This window comes from Furipterus horrens, unplaced genomic scaffold (assembly GCF_987537825.1).
Source record: "Furipterus horrens unplaced genomic scaffold, mFurHor1.1.pri manual_scaffold_3, whole genome shotgun sequence".
In the NCBI taxonomy this organism is placed as follows: Eukaryota; Metazoa; Chordata; class Mammalia; order Chiroptera; family Furipteridae; genus Furipterus; species Furipterus horrens.
Window position 1 is genome coordinate 92134765 of NW_028327173.1, and position 6148 is coordinate 92140912.

A 6148-nucleotide genomic window follows, 5' to 3' on the forward strand; every position below is an offset into this window, starting at 1 on the left:
CAGGTGGTATTTTAGTTACTGATGGCACAAAGAATGAGATGAGAGTCTTGTCCTCAATAATGTCAAAATCTAAAGAAATAAAAATGAATGTTAAAACAAAAATATAAAACCCTTAAGGCTTGGTATGATGTGTGCAAAATGCTAAAGAACACAGAGGGAAAAAATGATTACAGTTGTCTGAGGGTAGTGACAAAAGTAGTATTTAATCTGAGTTTTGATAGATGAGTACAAACTTGTCAGAGTGAAAACCAGAAAAAACAGATGACAGAGCATGAAGCCTTTCAGAAAATTAAGCAATTGATTCTTGAGGAGTAAGGAGAGAAATAGAGATCAAGCACAAATGATTAAGATCACGTTAAGGAACCACAAGATAATATTTTGAGTAATCCAGGTTACACTGAAAAATATTATACTTGTAAGGTTTGTATAGACCACAGAGAAAACAACTCAAGAAGACATTTAAAAACGAGGCCCCCTCATAATGTAAGAAAGAAATCAAATACCTGAACAAAAGAAATAACACTGAAATTTTTAAAAATGGAAAGCGACAAGAAATATGCTGAGGTTAAATTTCTTTGTCACCCATATTGAACTCGAGGTGGAAGAGGCGAGTCCGGTCTCAAAATGGAGGGCCATGATCCAAAGGAACCAGAGAAGTTGAGAAAACTGCTTATTGGTGGTTTGAGCTTTGAAACTACAGATGATAGTTTAAGAGAACATTCTGAGAAATGGGGCACACTCACAGATTGTGTGGTGATGAGAAACCCCCAAACCAAATGTTCCCAGGGCTTTGGTTTTGTGACTTGCTCTTGTGTTGAAGAGGTGGATGCAGCAATGTGTGCTCAACCACACAAGGTTGATGGGCGTGTAGTGGAACCAAAGAGAGCTGTTTCTAGAAAGGATTCTGTAAAGCCTGGTGCCCATCTAACAGTGAAGAAAATTTTTGTTGGTGGTATTAAAGAAGATACAGAAGAATATAATTTGAGAGACTACTTTGAAAAATATGGCAAGATTGAAACCATAGAAGTTATGGAAGATAGGCTGAGTGGGAAAAAAAGAGGATTTGCTTTTGTAACTTTTGATGATCCTGATACATTTGATAAAACTGTCATTCAGAAACACCACACTATTAATGGGCATAATTGTGAAGTGAAAAAGACTCTTTCTAAACAAGAAGTGCAGTCTGCTGGATTGCAAAGAGGAGGCTATGGTGAAGGTGGTAGCAGAGGTAGTTATGGGGGAGGTGATGATGGATATAATGGATTTGGAGGTGATGGTGGTAACTATGGCAGTGGTCCTGGTTATATTAGTAGAGGAGGCTATGGTGGTGGTGGACCAGGATATGGAAACCAAGGTGGTGGATATGGCGGTGGTGGTGGAGGAGGAGGATATGATGGTTACAATGAAGGGGGAAATTTCGGTGGTAACTATGGTGGTGGTGGGAACTATAATGATTTTGGAAATTACAGTGGACAACAGCAATCAAATTATGGACCCATGAAAGGCGGGGGCAGTTTTGGTGAAAGAAGCTCGGGCAGCCCATATGATGGTGGTTATGGATCTGGTGGTGGAAGTAGTGGATATGATAGCAGAAAGTTCTAAAAACTCAGCAGAAAAGGGCTACAGTTCTTAGCAGGAGAGAGAGCGAGGAGTTGTCAGGAAAGCTGCAGGTTACTTTGAGACAGTCATCCCAAATGCATTAGAGGAACTGTAAAAATCTGCCACAGAAGGAACAATGATCTGTAGTCAGAAAAGTTACTGCAGCTTAAACAGGAAACCCTTCTTGTTCAGGACTGTCATAGCCACAGTTTGCAAAAAGTGCAACTATTGATTAATGCAATGTAGTGTCAATTAGATGTACATTCCTGAGGTCTTTTATCTGTTGTAGCTTTTTCTTTTTCTTTTTCTTTTCATTACATCAGGTATATGGCCCTGTAAATTGTGGCAGTGGTACCAGGAATAAAAAATTAAGGAATTTTTAACTTTAAAAAAAAATTTCTTTTCAGATGCTAATAGACAATGGATAGATGATAGAGAGATGATGATAGGTGATAGACAGATAGATGATAGATAGATATATGGATGGATGATAAGGAGGAGTCAGGTTCAAGATGGTGAAGTAGGAAGACCCTGAACACATTTCCTCCCACAGACATGCTGAATATATAATTACTTATAGAGCAATTCTTCCAAAAGAACAAGTGATGGCTACTGAACAGCTTCTGCACAAGAATTGAGAGCAGGACCACACAGAAAAGTGTAAAAGAGAAGGAGACATAGTAACCACTGGAACCCTTACCCAGTGGGGCAACCTGCAGTAGGAAGGGATATCACTGAGGTGCTTAAGTGCAGACCTGCCTGCCCTGGGGCAGAGAGATTAATCGGCAATTTTTAAAAGACACCTAAACTACTCCTAAAAGAAACCTACCTGCCAAACAGGTGGGAATCTGCAAGAACTCTCCAGCATCAGATATGCTAGGGAGTGTCATTATTTACATTCTCCCTCCACCTAGATTGCATAGGCAGCAGCTCTGGCCACAGCACACACTGGGCCACCTGGCCAGCACCCACCCCCACCCAGGCTAGCTGGTCTACCAGGAAACCCCTAGATCTATGTGCCCTGGGACACCTGGGCCCATGTCCACTTCAGTCCTGGCCAGCTGACCTGCAAGGGCATCCCTGGTACATGCATATCCCCTTTGGATCCAGACAGTTTCCCAAAGCCACCCAGCATGTCTAGTCTACACAGAGTTGCTTGTCCACAAGGCCACTCCTTCAAGATCAAGAGAGGTAGCTGTTTTCTCTAATTCATAGAAACAAATACAGAAAGTCTACCAAAATTAGGATAAAAATTACTAAAATGAAAGAATAATAAAAAATCCCAGACCAAAAAAAAAAAAAAAAAAAACTATAATGAAACAGAGATACTTAATTTGCCTGGCAAACTACTCAAAATAATGGCATAAGAATGATCACCAAACTTGGCACAATAGGGGAACATGGTGAGAACTTTAACAAAGGGCTAGAAAATATAAAAGAAGAAGAACCAACAAGAGCTGAATAATACAATAACTGAAATTAAAAAAAAACATATTAGAAGAAATTAAAAGCACATTATATAATAAAGAAAAACAAATTAATGCCCTTGAACTAAAATACAGTACTCACTCTCTGTATCAGGGTTCACTTATTGCAGCCTCACTGTATCACGGGATTAAAAAAAAATATTTTAGTTAACTATTTATTGTGAATTTTTTTCTATATCATGGGATTTTGTGGTACTGTATACATATGTTAGTAAAGTTACATAAGTTTAAGAGTGTGGAATATGCTTAAGAACATAAGTAATGTTTATAAAAGTGTGTAAAAGGTTAATTAGAGAGTGGGAAATGTTAACAAGGGACTGTAAATGGCTTATAAGTGTGTGGGAAGGGTTTATAAAGCCTTAAATTATATATAAATACTAAAATAAATGTAAGGTTTCTACTTCACGGATTTTCACCTATCACAGGGGTGTCTAGAACGTAATACCCGTGATAAGTGAGGGAATACTATAGTGGAAATAACCCAGTTAGTAAAGCAAAAAGAAAGAAAGAAAAAATAAAAGAGGATCGTTTCAGGGATCTGTGGAGAAATATTGAGTGTACTAACATTTACATTATAGGTGTCCCCAAAACTGAAGAGAGAGAATAGGAGTGGAAAACCAATGTTGTAACAATAATGACTGTAAAATTTCTAACCTAGGGAAAGAAAGAGGCATTCAGATCCAGGAAGCAGAGATTCACAAACAAGTTGAACCCAAAAAGATCCACACCAAACTGTATTATAATTAATGGAGGTATCATACTATCTGATTTCAGACTATACTACAAAGTTATAGTAATCAAAACAATATAGTGCTGGCACAAAAACATACACAGCTCAAAATAACAAAATAGAAACCTCAAATAAACCCACACTTATATGGTCAATTAATTTATAACAAAGAAGGAAAAAATATACACTGGAAAAATGAGAGTCTCTTCAGTAATGGTGTTGGGGAAACTGGACAGATATATACTAAAAAAGTAAGACTGGGCCATCTTTTTTACAGCACATACAAAAATAAATTCAAAATAAATTAAAAGCTTAAATGTAATATCAGAAACCATAAAATTTCTAGAAGAAAACATAGGCAGTAAACTCTTTGACATTAGTCTTAGTAATATTTTTTTTAGATGTGTCTCCTAAGGAAAAGGCAACGAGAGCAAAAATAAATAAATGGGACCACATCAAACTAAAAAAAAAACTTGTTCAGCCTGAGATGGATGTGCCTCACATACCCTAGGCTCGGTTGGAAGTCGCTCTGTCCAGCAGAGGCTTCGTGACCACACAGAACAAACTTTTACCCAAGACATTTCATTATGTCTAGGGGAAGGAAGGTTACTGCCTCTCTAGTGGAGAACATCAATTAGACCTTCTTCCCTTATGCCTTTTATTGAGGAGGATACACATGAGAGATACAAGGTCAAGATTCATGAATCATCAATAGTTTGGAGGCATTAGGATTACAGTCTACAGTAACAGATTACATGTACTAGTACAGAAGGTACAGTGACCAGTCTGTGTCAGGGTCTATCAAACAGCTTGACGCCACACTGGCAGTAGGTACAAGGTTTCATACATTTCTTGCTAGAGATTGTTTATGTTATATTAAAAGATAAGCAGAGCAAGTTGTAAAGCATAATAAGCATTCTTTAAATCCAATTCCCATGGGAACCTCAGAGTGGCTTTCGGTAATGTCTCATGCACAGCCTTGTGTTGTGACTTAAAGACAAGCAGGGCTAGAATGCTGGCAGCAGTCATGCTCAGGCTGGGGCTACAATCCCTAAACCACAGAGCGGTCCCCTACAAAGCCAATTAAACCGTCAACCAAACAAAAATGTAACCTAATGAATAGGAGAAGATATTTGCAAATGGTACATCTCATGAAATGTTAATATCCAAATTATATAAAATGTTCATACAACTCAACATAAAAAAAATCTGATTTTAAAATGGGCAGAGGTTATGAATAGACATGTCTCCAAATAATACATACAGATAGCCAATAGATATATGAAATGATGCTGAACATGACTAATCATCAGGAAACTGCAAATCAAAACCACAATGAGAAATCACCTCACACCTCTCAGAATGGGTATTATCAGAAAGTCAACAAATTATCAGAAAGCGTTGGGAGGTTGTGGAGAAAACAGTTAACTCTCATGCACTGTTGGTGGGATTGTGAAATAGTGCAGCCACTATGGAAAACAATATGGAGTTTCCTCAGATAGTTAAAAGTAGAACTACCATACAATTCAGCAATTTTATTTCTAAAGAGATATACACACCCTCATGTTCATTGCAACAGTATTTACAATAGCTAAGATGCAGAAACCACTTAGGAGTTTATCAATAGATGAATACTTAAAGAATATAGATGATAGACATTTATATATATATATACACTCACACAATTGAATATTATTCAGCAACAAAAAATAATAAAATCTTGCCATTCAGGACAGTATGGATAGACCTAGAGTGTATTACACTGAGCACTGAGTGAAATAAATAAGTCATAGGAAGACAAATGCTCTGTCGTATCACTTATATGTTTAATCTAAAAAAAGATGAAACAGACACTGGTTGGGTTGCCTAGTTGGTTTGAGATTCATGCTGATATGCCAGGGTTGCGGTTACATAACAAAGAGTCCACTATTGAATGCATAAATAAGTAGAGCAACAAATTTATGTCTCTCTCTCTCTCTCTCCTTCTCTCTCAGATCAATAAAATAAAACAAAACTGAAGCAAATTCAGAGAATAAACAGATGGTTGCTGGAGGGACAGGGGTGGTGGTATGGTTTAAAAAGCTGAAGAGGAATAACAGGTAAAAACTTACAGTTATAAAATAAATTACTCACAGGGATATAATATATAGCATAGTAAATATTGTTAATGACATTATAACTTTGATTAGGAAAGTTGTTATTAGATTTATTGTGGTGATCACATCATAAATCTAATCACTTGTACACCTGAAACTAATATAATATTGTATGTCATTATACCTTAACAAAAATAAATTGTACATATATATGATGTTACCAATAAGAAGAAATC

General features: G+C 36.9%; 1 pseudogene; it reads left to right on the forward strand.

The window, feature by feature from the left end:
• Positions 1 to 589: 589 nt before the first annotated feature.
• LOC150015502 (heterogeneous nuclear ribonucleoprotein A3 pseudogene) lies at positions 590 to 1602 on the forward strand (annotated as a pseudogene).
• Positions 1603 to 6148: the final 4546 nt, after the last annotated feature.